We start from the raw sequence: 17114 nt of genomic DNA, 5'->3' as shown, positions 1-17114 counted from the left end.
CACTGGTTTTACCAGACATTTCCTGCTATTTTACTTCCTGAATAACCGCCACCTGCAATTCTGATTGGCCTTCTTCCCCCTCATTTTCAGCCAGCAAGTCGGTGGTTTCTCCCAATCCTAGGGCCTTTTTTGGTCACTCTGCTTCTACTGTTGAGCATGTTTGGCTATTTATCAAAATTCATCCTGTTTTTTCAGTTGCTATGCCATTCTTCATTTCCTGTCCCAAACCAATTGTTAAGAAACCTTTGTCATGTTGTTGTGTTTCTAAACTAGGGTGACCAGACATCCTGATATTATCTGGACCATCCCAATATTGGGGGCTTTATCTTATATGTGCAACTATACATCTCCTGCCTACTCTCCTACCCCCAAAAAGTGTCCTGATTTTTCACACTTGCTATCTGGTTACCCTGTTCTAAACATTGCTGTGTTTCACCCTCTGGTGAGCAAAGTGATTCCTATATGTAGAGTCAGATAGTAAAGGATCTATTTAGAGGAAAAGTGCTATACACATGCAAGATCATTCATTCATTCATTCCTTTAACACATTTCCTATCCTCAGAGGGAAACACACAAATAACATTAAACACTGGAGAGAAAACTGGCATTTAGGCAGCATGACCCTTCCATAGTTATTTCTACATTTTTGACCTTTCACTTATATTGTAAAATGGATTTGATTTAGGAAGAATTAATTTATTCCCAGATGCCTCAGTATTGAGACACATGTACAATAGCACACTACTGTGCTAATACACTTCCTATATAAATCCCCAACATCACTTTAATGGAATCCAGTTATGAAATCTGTTGATCTGGGATGAAGAAGTTGCACACAATATGACATTTGTATCTTAGTTGGTCAATCTATATGCCAGTCTAGAATAACTGAAAATTAGAGATCTCTGGTAAGATTGTGCACGACAAATTTTGGATGTCTCATTGAATATCTCAGCTCTCTGATCTTCTAATTTAAATAAAACCTCATAATTATACGTAACCAATTTCATTTTCCCTTTGGCGCAGATACTCAGTGCTTGTACCCTGCCTAATACAATGGGGAGGTAATCTTTTTTCATGCCAAATAAATAGTAATAAGATCCAACTTCCTATATACACAGTCTTTCAATTTCCTACTAATACAACCACTCATGAAAACATTCTTGGACAATGTCAAGAAAATTCTCCTTTGGACACTTTTACAAACATCTGGATCCGCTCTTCATTGTGTGAGAAAATGTTATGAGTGGTTAAATGGACTCTATTCCAAACATCTCTCCACGTCAAAAGAAAATGGAACACAGAACTAAGCCTTTTCCATTCAGAGGACTACAGCATTATTTGGAATGAAATTAGATTGACCTCAGCTTTGCAATCACTCTGATTTATACAAATAAAGGCTCCAGTCCTACCCCTATTAAAGTCAATGGCAAATTCCCATTGACAACACTGTGAAGAGGATTGGGTTTCATATTCTCAACATTTGCCATTGGACTAGATCTCCTGATCATTTAGACTTGGGTGCTGATATCCTGGTTCATGCTGAGGTAAAACCAATGGGACTGCTTATGGAGTAAAATGCTTCTTAATGTGAGCAAAGGCATGATCATTAACAGAATCTGGCCCTTCATAGAGACTAGTGAATGCTGGAAATGGCTGAGTACAGCAGCTACTCTCATATATACTGCAGGACTGCAAGGAATTGATTAGGCTTTTTGCTCAGAAACTGAGCAGAAAAACCATGCAGAACCCTCAAGCGAAGTGTGTAGTTTAGTTTTAATCAATGTTAAGAAGTACTTGTGTGATGTTGCCTTCCATATTCTTTACGAAAATATGCTTATGAATGTGAATATGATGTAACTGGAATATGCCTTATGCAAAAGGTCTCTTGTATCATTACAAAGTTTATAATTTACTGAGTTTGTTCATCCTATTTGTTTGCATGTATTATTTCCATATCTGAAATTAGGAGAATAAAATATAATCTTGTATTACTGATGTAAACATATTAAGTGGAAGCCATTAAGGGTCCTTCAGAATCAATGAACTGTAAATGGCTCTGTTTACCTGCAAACCTTCCTGTGTACATGTGGGCCAGCCCAGCAAGAATGGAGGCTGGGGCCTCACAGGACATATGACCATGTCACATGATACTGGAATCCATCTTAAATCTGGTACTTTTCCATTTAGAATAGGGGATGGGGACCCAGAGACACAAAAGATTCCCACCTTGTGCCAAAGCTATAGAAGGGAATGGAACAGGACAAAGGGGACTGTCAGTCATGAGAAAACCTCTAGTTACCACCTGAGATGGCTGATGGAACTAACAAGGATTGGGCCCAGACTAGGAAGGAGTCTAGTCCATGAAAGAAGCTTATTGGAACGTCTCTGAGGGTGAGATATTACCTGTAATCAGTTTCTTAATATATTAGCCTTAGACTTGCCTGTTTTTGCTTTATTTTGCTTGGTGACTTACTTTGTCTGTTATTACTTGAAACCACTTAAATCCTACTTTTTATACTTAATAAAATCACTTTTATTTATTAGTGAACCCAGAGTAATTGATTAATACCTAGAGGAGCAAACAGCTGTGCATCTCTCTTTATCAGTGTTATATAGGGTGGACAATTTATGAGTTTGTCCTGTATAAGTTTTATACAGAGTAAAATGGATTTATCTGGAGTTTGGATCCCATTGGGAGCTGGGTGTCTAGGTGCAGGAGTCAGATAACATGCAGAGCTGTTTTCACTTAAAACCTGCAGCTTTGGAGGTGTGCCCTGGACCCTGGGTCTGTGTTGCAGCAGGCTAGTGTGTCTGGCTCAACAAAACAGGGTTCTGGAAGTCCCAAGCTGGCAGGGAAAATGGTCTCAGAGGTAATTTCAGCACATCAGGTGACAGTCCCAAGGGGGTCTCTGTGACAGAACCCATCACATTTAGTAACAATCATTTGAGCTATAATTAACCTCATTAATCTCACATTTTTAGTCAGAAAAGTTATCATCAAATACTGAAAACCCAGCTCGGTGTCCACAGTTGTGGAAAAGTTAGTGACTAGTTGTTACTGAAATTCTTTTATATTATTCTTAAGTGAAAAAAATACAAGAGTCTCAAACCTGAAAACCTTTCCTCACATGACTAGCTCCTATATATGCAAGAAGTCTAATTTTCTTCAGTGGGACTCCTCGTGTGAGTGATGGCTACTCTCATAAGTAATCTTTTGCAGCATCAGCCCCACTCAGTACTTATTTTTAGATAGAAAAGCTGAAATAGATGAGAGGGTCTTTTTGTCATCATAGACCGTATTTTTCTTTCCTTTCTCTCTCTCTTTCCTCCTTGTTAGTCCGTCTCCCTTTTTCTCTCTCATCTCTCTTTTCATTTTCTTGGATTCACTCATCTCTCTTTTTTTCCCCTCGTTGCTTTTCTTGCAATATTAATGTCAACTGTATCCTTTTCTTTATGCACTGCCTCCTAGAACCTCTCTTCCCCTGACACACATTACATACAATATAGAAGTGGAGGAGCCAGGAAATCACAAACAAGTGTACCAGCTCTGAGTGCTCTGCAACAACAGAGCAACCCTTGCAATGTGGCAGTGGGGCATAGCCACTATGATCTGCTATTTGAATCCCTACGCGTCAGATCAGAGTCCTACCTGAGCAGTAATTGATAGTGTGTATGTGTAAGGTGGATCCCCAAAGAACCACGTTTAATTGGCCTAAGACTGACGATGGCTGAGGGAACATCATCGGTAAGTTTTTTGACTTTTGTGGATTTAATGCATTAAGCTGTGGCTTGCTTTAATGTATGTGGATAGTTATTTGTAATTATTGCATCTATTCTAAAAACATCTAAAGTGGTTTTTAAAACATCATACCACTGCTAGAATACTTCATCTTTTGTCATTTTAAGCAGGAACATTTGTCTTTCCTCTACAATTGCATTTAATCACAAAGAACTCATTTTAGCAGTAGGTGTTGTCCTATAATGAGTCTGACATCCTCTTTGTTCTATAGACCTTTCCATTCTACTACCCAAGTATGCCTATGATCATATTCTTTATATGAAATTAGTTCAAAGTAATCATTACTATTATACTGTATTTCACCACTGAGGCCTTGTCTACACACTGGCTTTTTTTTTTCCAGGAGTGGGGGGGTGAAATCTCCCAATGTTGCATTATCAAAGGTGCAGCTTCTTCTACCTGATGAGCATTAACTTTGAGAAGAAAGGTCCTGATAAGGCTATTACAGCAATTTTGCATCATTGGCCATGCATCTTTAAAGGTAAGAAAAGCATCTTCAACCTCTAAATATCACAAAGAGGAGATATTCCTATCTGAATAGCACTTAATCACCTGCAGGTAACCCTCAGTAATTTGAGTCACCTCAGTGATTTACTGTTAACAGCAGTCCTTGCTATTACATGCCATTAGGCTTAATTTGGTTTCCTAGGAAGCATCCCAGAGAAGCAGATTTCCAGGCTAAACACATCACAAGTAGGTGCAATGTAAGGTACATGACAGTTTGTGTTACATTTTCTTTTCTATTTCTTTTTTGATTACACACAACACACTGGAAATTGTCAACCAGAAAAAGTTAGACGTATGAACACAGTGTAACAAAGGAGCATATGCTATTTTATATTTCCCTCCAGTACAGTAAAATATATAAATATGGCCACTAGACACATAGGAGCAGCTTGTAACAGAACCACAGACCTCTTACATCAAATACTAATTAATAATCTTTCCTGGAAATTGCTTTTCAAGACTCCTTTGTTCAGGCTATACAGGGAAGTAGGTGTTGAGGATACAGGGGCCTCAGCATTGGCTATCATATACAGATCTGTTCCATCCATAATGGGTGTTCGAGTTGATCTTCTGGTGAGGTTTTTGGGTGGGTAAGGAGGAGTTGGGTGTCACTTAGCAGGCTAATCTTGCTACTCAAGAAAGCCATCTGCTGCACAACCACGTAGGTGGCATTTTCAGCAGTTTGAACAACACTGAACACTATGAATTTTCAAGTGGGTGGAATTCTGTATAGTTACAATTTTAGCTTAATTTGTATTGTTTTGAGGTGGTATCCTTATTTATAAATGCTTTCCTAACATCAGGAATGCCTTTCATTAACCATTTCACCATTTAGTTCATCCTTCTATATTGGAAAAAATCACTTATAGTATTTGAATTATTATAGTCTATTCTGGTCTCCTTAGATTTGATCTCTTGGTCCACAGGCTTATTAACAGGCTTTTCCAGCACATAACGAAATATGGAAAAAATGTTTCAGAATCCAGAAGAAATGGTTCCAACAGAATGTTTACCTGCATCTTTTTTAAGAAAAGTGTGTTGTTCAATAAGCAGAGAAATTAAGAAATAATTCTTGTACTGTAAATTGTATGCTGAAATTGGTGACTCATCTCTTTGAACTTGATGCTTGTCCCCGGGCTAGTGACAACATGTAAAATGTAGTTAGAATGGCCTGTCAAATGAGGAGGCAGAGGTCTGAGAGAGACCCCAGGCCAGACTTGCATAACACTCATCCTTCGATGCCTAGTCAAGTCAAGTTTATTAACAGGGACTTAGTCATAGGCTAATGTGCCAAAAATTACATTTTATTTACAATTTTTTTTAAAACAAAATCTAAAATTTTAGAATATTAAAATACATATAAATACAAATTTAAAAGAACATAAAAGCAATTAAATCCTGTATAATCACCATGACACTTGTCTTTTCTTTATTTTAGCAGCTGACCATGCAAATAATGCAAGCACTTGGATCACAGATACATTGTCAATTCCTAATGAATATTCTATTTTCTGAGACGTCATAGAAAAAGGCATCCAAAACAAAACCATGGAACGTCATTTTGACCACAAGTAGCAATACAAATAATAATATGGTAGGTCTTCCATCTACTCAGAGCCACATGAACAGAGGCAGTTAGACTTCTCAATGCCACTATATCGGCCTTCAAAGTGAGCTGACTACATAGATTGAAAATGGAGAACAATAAAGGCCCTCCTGAACTTGTTATTGGACAAGGTGTCTAAATAACCAGGGGGAACCAAAGAGATAGATTTGTAATGGAAACAACTGCTATGTCTACCTGCTTATTAATATTGTCTAAACTAAACTTGATTTGGGATTTCACATTTTAAAATTAAATCTAATCATTTCCTATTCTAAGAGGCCTAGAAAATGCAAAGAATTCTGAATATACTCTAACTATGGACAGTTACGTACAAAAACCCAACTGACCGGTTCCTTTAAACATACCCTTGGGAAATGTTGTGGACATATACTATGAATGTGAAGCCAAATTTTGATATTACAGTATTGCACTTTGGATAAAATAGAATTCTTGCCTGCCTCAGCTCTAAGAAGAGCGACTAAGATATTACTTGGGAGATCAAGAATCTTCCTAAGAAACTTGTTTTGAATCACTTCCAATCCCATGGCATCATTCCATCCCCATATTTCTGTGCCATATACAATTTGGCATCCTGGGGCCTCAATCAGTGTAAGGGCTGTTGTTGCCTCCATGAGTTGAGGTGAAATGTAATACAGCTTGCATTGAATCTGAGGTCTTGTCTTTTGTCATCTGAATGTGTTTATCCTACAACTCATTTTGTGGGAATCAGATGCCTGGGTAGGAGAGACAACTAACTTATTCAATATATTGCTCATCAGTCCTCCATTTATGCAAGCTCTGTCTTCAACTAAAAACAATTACTTTGATTTTGAAGTAATGTATTGAAAGGCCCTCCCGTTGACAGTACGGACCAAATGCATGTAATAAATGTTTCAGTCCCATGATGTTTGTCATAGAACCATATTGTCTGCAGATAGTAAAACAGACTTTTTAGGTGGAAAATACTGATCCCCTTTTAATACTAAAACAACATAATTAATATAAAAGTTAAAAAGAAAAGGGGCTAAAAGGCAGCCCAGTCCTTTGTAATTGGGGTGGAATCAATTAGTTCCCCATCCAAGCCTATCCTAATCTTGGTCTCTGTTTGCCTGTGAAGAGCTCTTAAAAGAAAAGGTAACCAGGAGGTATCTATTCCAGAGGTGTCCACTTGGCCCCACAGATGCTTTCTATCAGTGGAATCAAATGCCAATCAGTGGAATCAAATGCCAACAGATGCTTTCTATCAATGGAATCAAATGACAAAGGCTGCATCAGAGGGGCAAATTTGTAGATCAAATAAGAAAGAATAAAACAATTATCTGTAGTGGAGCAGCCATTTTGAAAACCAGCTTGTCCGTTAGCAAATAATTTTCTATTTTCTGCCCAATCCTCTAATCTCCCCAAAAGATATCTAGTATAATTTTTAAGACAACGTCCAACAAGCTAATTGGGTAATAATTCCCTGGACCGAGGATCATAGACTGGGCTCTGCTTTTCTGTGCTCCAGAGGGGAAGTAATCTATGCCAGTCCTTTTGCAGCTGCAGATTACTTCCCCCACTGTGCCTACATAGCTGCACCAGTGTGACCCAGGGAGCCCATCAATGCCCACTTGCAGAGGGCGCACCATAATATAATTCTTATCAGGCCTGACATATTAATTGCCCCAACTCACTATTATCATAATCTGTATCCAAAAGGTTCACATAAGGTATCACATATAAACTGCCATCATGCTGGTCATTAGTAGTATTATGTGGTGTATGTAAGGGTGATATATGAAGTATTATAAATATGTGCTGGAAACATGTTTTTAAAATGTGTTTGGCAGTCAGGGCTTAAGTCACCCTGCCCTGCTCAAAGGAATGTGGTTCCCCCTGCTTGAATATGTCTCTAATGTAAATTGAGTGAGGAGAAACAATGAAATTATATTTATACACAAGGTAGACAAAACCATCAGGCAACCCAACATGGGGGATGGCCATTTAACACTCTCAATGAGGGATGGAAGCTGCAGCTTCAGAAACCCTACTGCCTGAAGCAAGGTCATTGAACTATGGAAGACATAAGCAAGCATAGAGATCCAGGCATTACTGGGTGGATACAAGAGGCCAGAGCTCTTGTAGAGTTGAGAAAAGTGGAACCTTTCAGCCAACGGGGTTGAAAGTCTCTGGAAACTGAATATAGCTGAGAAACCTTCTTAGACCAAGACTGTAACTTTCTGAAGTAAAATTTTGCTTGTTTTGTTGGTAACTTTTCTTCTCTCTTCCACATTAACTAGAAATCACAATGTTCTTTGTTAATAAACTTTGTGTTACTACAAACCGCCTTTGTGCTCTGTATTTCAACCAAGTGTGGGCTTTTCACTAAACTAGCAGGCTGCTGGGTATATTGTCTATTTGAAAGCAGCAAACTTGATAACTTCTGTGCAGGTCCAGCAAAAGGGGCTAGACAATACAAAGGAGATGGTTTTGAGGAGACTTGAGACTGGAAGGACTGTTGGTGTCACCTTGCATGGAGCAGCCAGACTGGTGGAAGCCAGGGTGAGGCTAGTATGCTGTGAGTAGGCTGCTGGTCAGGGCCAAAGCTGCACATCACAGAAGCACCTATGATTATAGGGCAGGTAGTGATGGAACCACTTCCTGGTCTGGACTGGACCCCAAAGCTTCACAACCAGCTGGTGCCCTGTGCCCACTCCCTGTCCTTCCCCACCCACTCCCTGCCTACCTGCATAGAGGAGAGTGTAGCAGCCTGACAGTAGCTGCTTTCCCCTCCATCCACCAGAGGCGCCAATGATGTGAGTAGCCTTCACAGAGGTGTAAGGCGACTCCTTACGTCCCCTTGCTCCCACGCATGCACAAATGTGCAGCCAGCCCCATGACTGAGCCCATAGTGAATTAATCAGAAGCTGTTTAAAACATTCACAGGATAAATATACCTTTTTGCCATTTCCAGTAGTGAGCTGGAAAAAAGACTTTTTTCTGGAAGAATTTTTCCAATTTTACTGTAATCATTTTTTTCCAGTAGCTGCAATGTTAGAGTAAACTTTTTAAGGCAGACTTGAAATGCTATTGGCCTACCTCATGAAGTCTTGATTTAAATATTATCACAGCTCAGAGTAATGACAAGGTGGCACATAATTATGTGTATAAACCTTCCTAAATTGGTGTCAAGAAGATAGTGTACCCTCAGTATCATCCATCTGCATTAATTTTAACTGCAATCCCATTGCATTTACCACTTGTGAAACACTATAGGTGTTACCCTTAATGTGATTGTGTCATCTGAGGTAAATAGTGCTGGCAAATGACAAGTTCCTCTTCTTAATATCTCTGAAATGTTGCTAGAGCACAGTCAATGTTGTCACTCTGATAGATGCTGTGATTGTAATTAATACATGGGAAACGTCTAAAACAGATGGCCATAGTGTGTAATTTTATATCTACAGATCATACCAAGTATGATGGACTGTAAAACAGTGGTTGAAGTGACTGACCCTTTTTTCATAAAAATTTGCAGCACTCCCAAAATTCGCAAGACCCTCATTTACTTCACTGGGTGCTGGTTCAGGTCTCAAGTGAGACACTTATCCATTTTCATACTCAGTGTTGGTTAATACTCACACTTGAGTGTACTGACTGGAGATCAAGCTGTAATCTGTGTAGTGTCCTGAAAAATCTAGAAAGTATATTTACAGGTGTAAAAGAGCAAAATTCTGATCTTGGATTTCAATGGGGGAGTTTAATTCTGCTCTAATTACATGTGCAAAATAAACAGCAGATTTTTACCATAAATATTTAGAGGCAATTAATGGGTTACTATTACTCAGAAAAACAGCAGTATGTATTTCACCACACTACAGCCCATGAAAGAAAGCATGCAGCAAGTCCTCAGGACATTTCCATGGAATAGCCATCATCTCCTGTTAACGATCTGGGACAAAATAGTTTCTTCAAATCAAAACATACAACAAACTGCTTTTTTAATGTCATAATTCAAGAAACCATTCAAAAAAATATTCAAGAAAAATCATTCAAAGTATCAGATCTGTCATGTGGTTTTGTTCAGCTATTTCCATGAAACTGTCAGCTACCATTGTTAAAAGACTAGCTCATTTAAGATATAATGCTACTTTTTGTCAAACCGTTGAGTAATTCAATACAGGAGTCAATATTCTGTAGAATAATGGAATGCAAACTTACTGAGGACAAGATGCTACCTGAACCAGATGCTGCCTGGACCTCTCCATACGCAAACACACACACCACACCACAGTGTGCAGTGGTGTGTGTGTGTTTGTATATGGAGAGCATAAGGAGATGCCTCTCTGTTTTTAGACCCCATGTAAGATCTAAGCAAAATTCCAGTTAGGGATCAAAGGCTGTTCCCTCCATATTCCACTATACCAATGGATTTAGGACATCCAATCTTTCAGAAGTTAGCAGAGACCTTACAATCCAGCAGATTATTCCATCATTGCTTCAAACTTGATACAAGAACTCTTCAATGGTTGTACGTATGTAATTCCTTTGACCATTTTAACTCTCTCCTCTTTCTTTTCTTTTATAAATAAACCTTTAGATATTAGATACTGTGGCAAATTGCCAGTACTGTTCTGCTGGGTCTCACGCTTTCTCTTCTCTGGGGTAGGTTCAGGGCGCTATTACTTGCCTCTGAACCGGTTCTTAATCACTCCACTAGTGTCCTTGGAGGAGGGGAGTGGAAAGGGAGGGACCTGGGCCCGCCCTCTACTCCAGGTCCAACCCAGGGGCCTGAGGTTGTGGTGAACCACTTGAACTAGCGTTCTTCCTGGGTTACTTCCTCTACCTCCAATTTCAGCTTGTGCAGGCTTCTTGCCTCTTTTACAGCCTAGTGCCCCTTCCTAGGTGTTTCTTCTGGGACTTACATCCACCGCAGCGCCCGCCCGCCCCGCCCGCCCTTCTGCTCCAATCCAACCTTCCTCCTTCAACTCCCACACTGTCTGGCTGAAGCAGGAGTTTTTATCACATGACTGAAGTCAAGTGCTCTAATTGGAGTCAGGTGCTCTAAATGGCTACAGGTGTTCTAGTTAATCTAAAGCAAACCCTCCTTCCTTGGCAGGGAATAAGGCCCCTTGCTAACACTCTCACGCTGCCCTCTGGCCATGCTGTATCACAATACTAAAGGACTGGCAACAGTATGATTATTGGGTAAGATCTGAGTTGTATATTGATCTGGCTGTGTGGCTGATCTCTTGGGATTAGAAGAACCCTTTGTTTGATTGAATTGGTTTTAAATAACCACTTATCATTAAGTCTAGTGTCCAGGTGATGAAACAAGGGCAGGGATACCTAAAGAGACTGCATTTCTGACTTCTTGTTAATCGGTGTTGTGAGACAGAAGTTTAGTTTTGTTACTGGCTTGGTACATCTAATGGAAGAATAACCACCAGTTTGAGGTGGGCCTGCCCCATTTCTCAGCAGGTTGTCCTGAATCTGGTATTCTCGGCTATGAGCCACTGAGGCACCATGACACCCATACACCAATATTATATCTTTAAGAGCTTTTCAAACACAACAGGGACAAATCATTCACTTTTGCAAGAGCCTCTACACAAAAATGCAGTTCATACTTGACCTTGAATGAGGTCAGCATCCAAAAAGTTCAGAAACTCAGTTAATTCACAAATGGCCTGCAGTGCATCTCATCTAAAGATCTCTCACCTGAGGTTTGAAATAATAAATTAGTTTGTTAACTTCAGTTTTGGTTCAGTGAATGCGTTTCTTGCATTCATTTAGATTTGAGGCCGGAAAAAAATTTCTTGGTAAAATAAAACCATGAGAGAAGTACTTTTATTTGTAATTATCTTCTTTTATAGGAAATATATTGCTTTGTGAGAAAGGCAATTTAATATACTAATTGGACTGAAGCACTAATGGGGTCTATTTTGAAATGTATTATGCAGTTGTAAAAGGACATTATTGAAAGAGAGAGAAAGGCTTCTAGTCATCAGCAAGAAATGAATTTTTTTTAAAGCAAATAGAATGGCAATGGTCTTTTGAACTAATCACACACCTGTCTGCATTTAGGAGAAAGTTGCACCAAAGGATGATGGGTCCTAACTGTTAAAATTAACACAATGAGGTAAGTTGTGTCATCAGTAATAATGAGAGTTATATGCTACAAAAGGAAAAGAGTGTTATATTGAGAGGGGACTTACTGAGCCTTGAGAGACTGTATTTATATAACTTTCTTTAATAATATCTGTGCATCAATCAGATTTACTGCTTTACATCTTGAATCTGCAAACATTGAAATCAATGGGACTGCTTGCACATCTGAAGTTAAACGTGGAGTTTATACTGAAAACCTCACCAGTGAAGAGGTTGCATACAGGATGCTGTAACATAAAAGTTTAAACTATAGATCTGCCCTGTAGCTCATGGAACAAAGGGTGACATTGAAAGAAGTCAAGAAATGATTTCTTTCCCTTTTCTTTCACGTGGTGGGAGGGGGAAGAAACTGAGGAGCTATTCCCTGAACCACGCCAGACACTGTGTTTGAACCTACAGACATTGGGAGCTCAGCCAAGAATNGAAATGTAATTCAAAAGTTCGCGGGGCTTTTCCTGTTTACCTGCCCGCTGCATCCGAGTTCAGATTGCTGTCCAGAGTGGTCAGTGGTGCACTGTGGGATACCACCCGGAGGCCAATAACGTCGATTTCCGTCCACATTAACCATAATCCGATATGTTAATATCGAATTTAGCGCTACTCCTCTCGTCGGGGAGGAGTACAGAAATCGATTTAATGCAGCTCAAAAAAAGGAGAAGCCAGTACAATGAGTCTGACCAGATTTCCATAAACCACCAGCAAATGCTTTGCGGGCCAGGAATTTGTCTTTACACAGGCAGTACTTGCTTGACTGACATCACCTATTCAGCTTCCCCGTCTGAACTTTGTTGAGAACATTGAGTTTACCAGTCACATCTAATGAAATATTTCCAAAGGGCATAATGGAGACAAAATTCCCAGTAATATGTATCATTACAATTATCTGAACCCAAGTTGGAGTACTCAAATCTTTAACAGCCTGGTGTACAGCAGCATGTTATATGGACTGTATGCATGTAATCCTCTAACATGGTAGATAAAGGTTATGCTTCCAGCACATTGTACAGGTGGTTTGAATCATGTCATGATAACCCTCTCATCTTTGATCAAGCTTGGTGAATGTGAGATGGCTAAAGATAGTCAAATTCCGTCTTAGAAATGTTCAGAGTGTTTTTCCACATCTAGTCATAATCCTTTCATCTCTAACAACCTACTTCCTATGGCAGGAATGGAAACCTAAACATTGTAGTGCATTTTCTACTTAACAGCCATTGTACACTGTGTTCCCACAATCATCTCATCAGATCTGATTCGTAGTCACTACATCATGCTCTCAAAGCCAGAGACCCTTGAGAAAGAATTGCTCATTTGTTCTGGCTGATGATATACTCTTTCCAACCCATCTTTTTTCCCCTATTGTTTCACAATGTGTTTGTCTAGAATTTCAGTTTTTAAAAAGTTAAGGGTTTTGTTTCTGAAGCTTCAGATATTCACTTTTATGATCTTCGCTTACAAACTTTGCATTTAGTTTTCAGGCCTCAGTTCATGTAACCACGGGATGTCTGTCATCATTCATTAGTATTGTCTCATCTAAGGGACCTGCTCAAGTCATTACAGGCACACTACATAGGTTTCCCAACTATTAAGGATTCACAGCTTTTAGCATTTCTTATACTCAAACTTTTTGGAAAAAGTTTCTTGTGATACGTTAGAAAGAATATCAGTTTAAAGACTGAATCTACAGCCCATACAAACACATCATCATATTCACTAGTCACTACAGACTATTCCAAACCATTTATGTTCAAATCAAGATACATGTCTCACTTTCTTCACAGTTCAGACACAGCTATGGTATGAATAGGTGAGGCACTGATATTAAGTAAATACAATATTTGATATTACCATTTCACACACATTGACTCTTATTCTTTTCCATTGACTTCAGTGGAGTTACTACTGGTTTACACTGCTATATATGAAAGAAGAATCAGGTATATAGTGTGTATTGTTCCTTTCTGTATTTTTTGTGAAAATGTATTTATTACAAATGATCCAACAATTAAATTAGATGTCATTTCTCTTTCAGAGAGGACCACCAAATAGTAAACTGACACTATTTTATAAATCCATATTGTGCTTTTAAGGCAAAGCCCTGAATAAAGAAATGGTGTATAAGTGTATCACCTCAGTGGGGCAAACAGAGGCATTGATCTTAGAGGCACAAGTTCTCCATCACTCTCTTCTGATGCTAGGCAAGAAAATAATTTACAATACCCCTAGTTCTGCAGGCTAGCATGTCAGAGGACAGAACCAGAGCTCTGCATAGTTCCCTAACCACTTGTTCCTGAACAGAACATCTGTGAACCTTCAACCTGGGAAGCCTTAATGGTAAGAGCTACCTCCGCTTCCACTCCCATCTGCAGCTGTGTTAGATCTAGGCACAATCTAGCCCATAGTAAGCAGTGAACATCTAGCCAGCAATAGTTTATTATATTTCTTAATATTACTGATGCTGGTGGAAGCTAAAGTTTGTGATTTTTCCAAAGACTAAACAAAAGCTTAACTGTTTTTCAGCATCTGCTCGTACATACACACAGTTAGGATTACCACAGTGATTTTACAGAATGGTTTATTTAAAAAGGCCATTTGTTAAACTAAAGTTTGATGCAATCTCTCCTGTTATTTTTCTCCACAGTCTCTTGTTTCCCACTGGTTATTTTTTTCATAAAAGTTGAGCAATAATTTTCAGAATTGTTTTTAAAACATTCTAATGAAACCTCCTGGTTAATATATACTACCTTGGAAAGTAACTGCCAATCCCGTAGGGTGACTCTATTACCACCTGTTTTGTTTCCCTTTGTTTCCAACTAATCTAGAGCTCTCTAACTGCATAGTGAAGCCTTACCATTTATCTTTTGAGATAATGCAGATGTGTCAAATTAATAGCAATTTCCAGCCTTACCTGTTATAAGTTGCTTGGGAAGAAAAGTGTTTCAAATGACTGAGAAAGGAAATTTGCTCAGAAAAATAGTTGGCACATTTCATCTATTTGACCCAACTTTATGACTTCATTCCTCCTGTACATCAGTTTCACCAGATCCTTTTTCTTCTTTACTAATTTTAATATTATCTTCATTAATGCATGTTTTCAGTAATAACTTCTAAGGGTCCAATCCTGCATCCTGTATATAAAATCATGAATGATGTTGAGAAAGTGGATAAGGAAAAGTTATTTACTTATTCCCATAATACAAGAACTAGGGGTCACCAAATGAAATTAATAGGCAGCAGGTTTAAAACAGATAAAAGGAAGTTCTTCTTCATGCAGTGCACAGTCAACTTGTGGAACTCCTTACCTGACGAGGTTGTGAGGCTTGGCTATAGGCGTGTTTAGGAGATGGATAAATTCATGGTGGTTAAGTCCATAAAGCTATTAGCAGGCATTGGTAAGAATGGATGTGTTTCCTGCCTTGTTTTGTCAGAGAATGGAGATAGATGGCAGGAGAGAGATCACTTGATCATTGCCTGTTAGGTTCAATCCCTCTGGGGCACCTGGCATTGGCCACTGTCGGTAGACAGATACTGGGCTGGATGGACCTTTAGTCTGACCTGGTATGGCCGTTCTTATGTTCTTACACTGCCATCCATATTCATGTGCATAGGAATATGCAGGATTGGACCCTGAATTTGTTAGAGTGGGATTTTCCAGAGTGGACTCTGAAGTCACTTACAGTTTGTATGTTCGTTTTTTAAATATCACCCTAGATATAGTAAACCTACTACTTTTTAAATTTGTTTGATTTCTTAAAAGCGACAGTATTTATCACTATACACATAATGTATCAGTATCTTAGTGCATCATTTCTGCATAGTACACAGCCCAAAAAGAGAGTTTCTAGAAGTTTGAGGAAACATATATTAGTCTGAGTCTTCCATCTCTAAATCTGGAAATCAGTTTCAAGTAAGTCTGCTTAATTTATACTGTAACCTGCAGAGCTTTATATGTATATACTGAGTCTGGCAAATGTGTCAATGCCGCTGTATATAATTATCACATATTTTGCAATATAGTGCTTGAAGCTGACATTAAAAATACGACAAATTCAGCATGTTCATATTATTAGTTTTACTAAAGAAATACCTCACTTCTGTTTTCGTCCTTCCTCCCAGAGGAATGATGCTTTGAAGAAATTAATGTAAGGTTGTGACTTCACCACTGTTGTGGTGAAATAAAATTACCATTGTGAAATGTAATCTCACATGTTTCTACAGATTTTTGCGTGTAAAATAAGATTAGAGAATCAGTTTTAAACAAATATATGTAAAAGGCAACGCTCTAATTCTCTGATGTGCTGATCATTTCCAGGCCCAGATGTTTAAAGGAACATAGCTTTCAGCTTTGTAATGCTTAAGTGATTTAGATGGCTAAATCCCATTTTTAAATGTGAATTTGGCATTTAGAAACCTGAGTTTTTTTCAGTGGGACTTGCCATTGAAATCAGTTAGGCCATGCAATTCTGAGTGGATCAAAGTATAACTACCTCCACCTGAGCGCCCTCAACTCTCATTGATTTCATTGACGGTATTCACCACCATACAAAATCCAAGTGACAGCTATTAAGCTACTCAAATGCACAGCATATTCATGGAAATGCTCTACTGAGTCAACAAAATACAGCCACCAATTCTACCAGACTGAAAGAATCCTATAGTTAAAATCTTGTGGGTAAACATAGCCTTTGCAACATCTCTGTAGATCCAGGATCTGGCTGAACATGAAGCATAGCAAATTCCAAAGTCAAGGAGTCCACATGAAGAATACCCTGCCAGTAGTGTCCTTCTCATTTATAATGAGCAGTTCTGCTGATTGCAGCTGTGACAGTACAACAAAGGAACAGAGACAATCACCTAGGTAAGCAGACTTCAAACCTCTTAGGGCTCTTTAATACCTAAATAGCAATAGTGTCAAACGCTCTGTCATGTAAACAAGCCCCTTGTAATTTATTAGCAGCCAATGCACATTCTGGACCAATAGTATAATGTGCTCCCATTATCAGACTCCTCTTAAGACAAGTTTGCAACTTTGCCTAGAGCCAGAAGTGATAC

Source organism: Chelonoidis abingdonii, chromosome 5, assembly GCF_003597395.2.
Source record: "Chelonoidis abingdonii isolate Lonesome George chromosome 5, CheloAbing_2.0, whole genome shotgun sequence".
NCBI lineage: Eukaryota > Metazoa > Chordata > Testudines > Testudinidae > Chelonoidis > Chelonoidis abingdonii.
The sequence above is the reverse complement of the archived record's forward strand: the minus strand, read 5'-3'. Positions refer to the sequence as shown.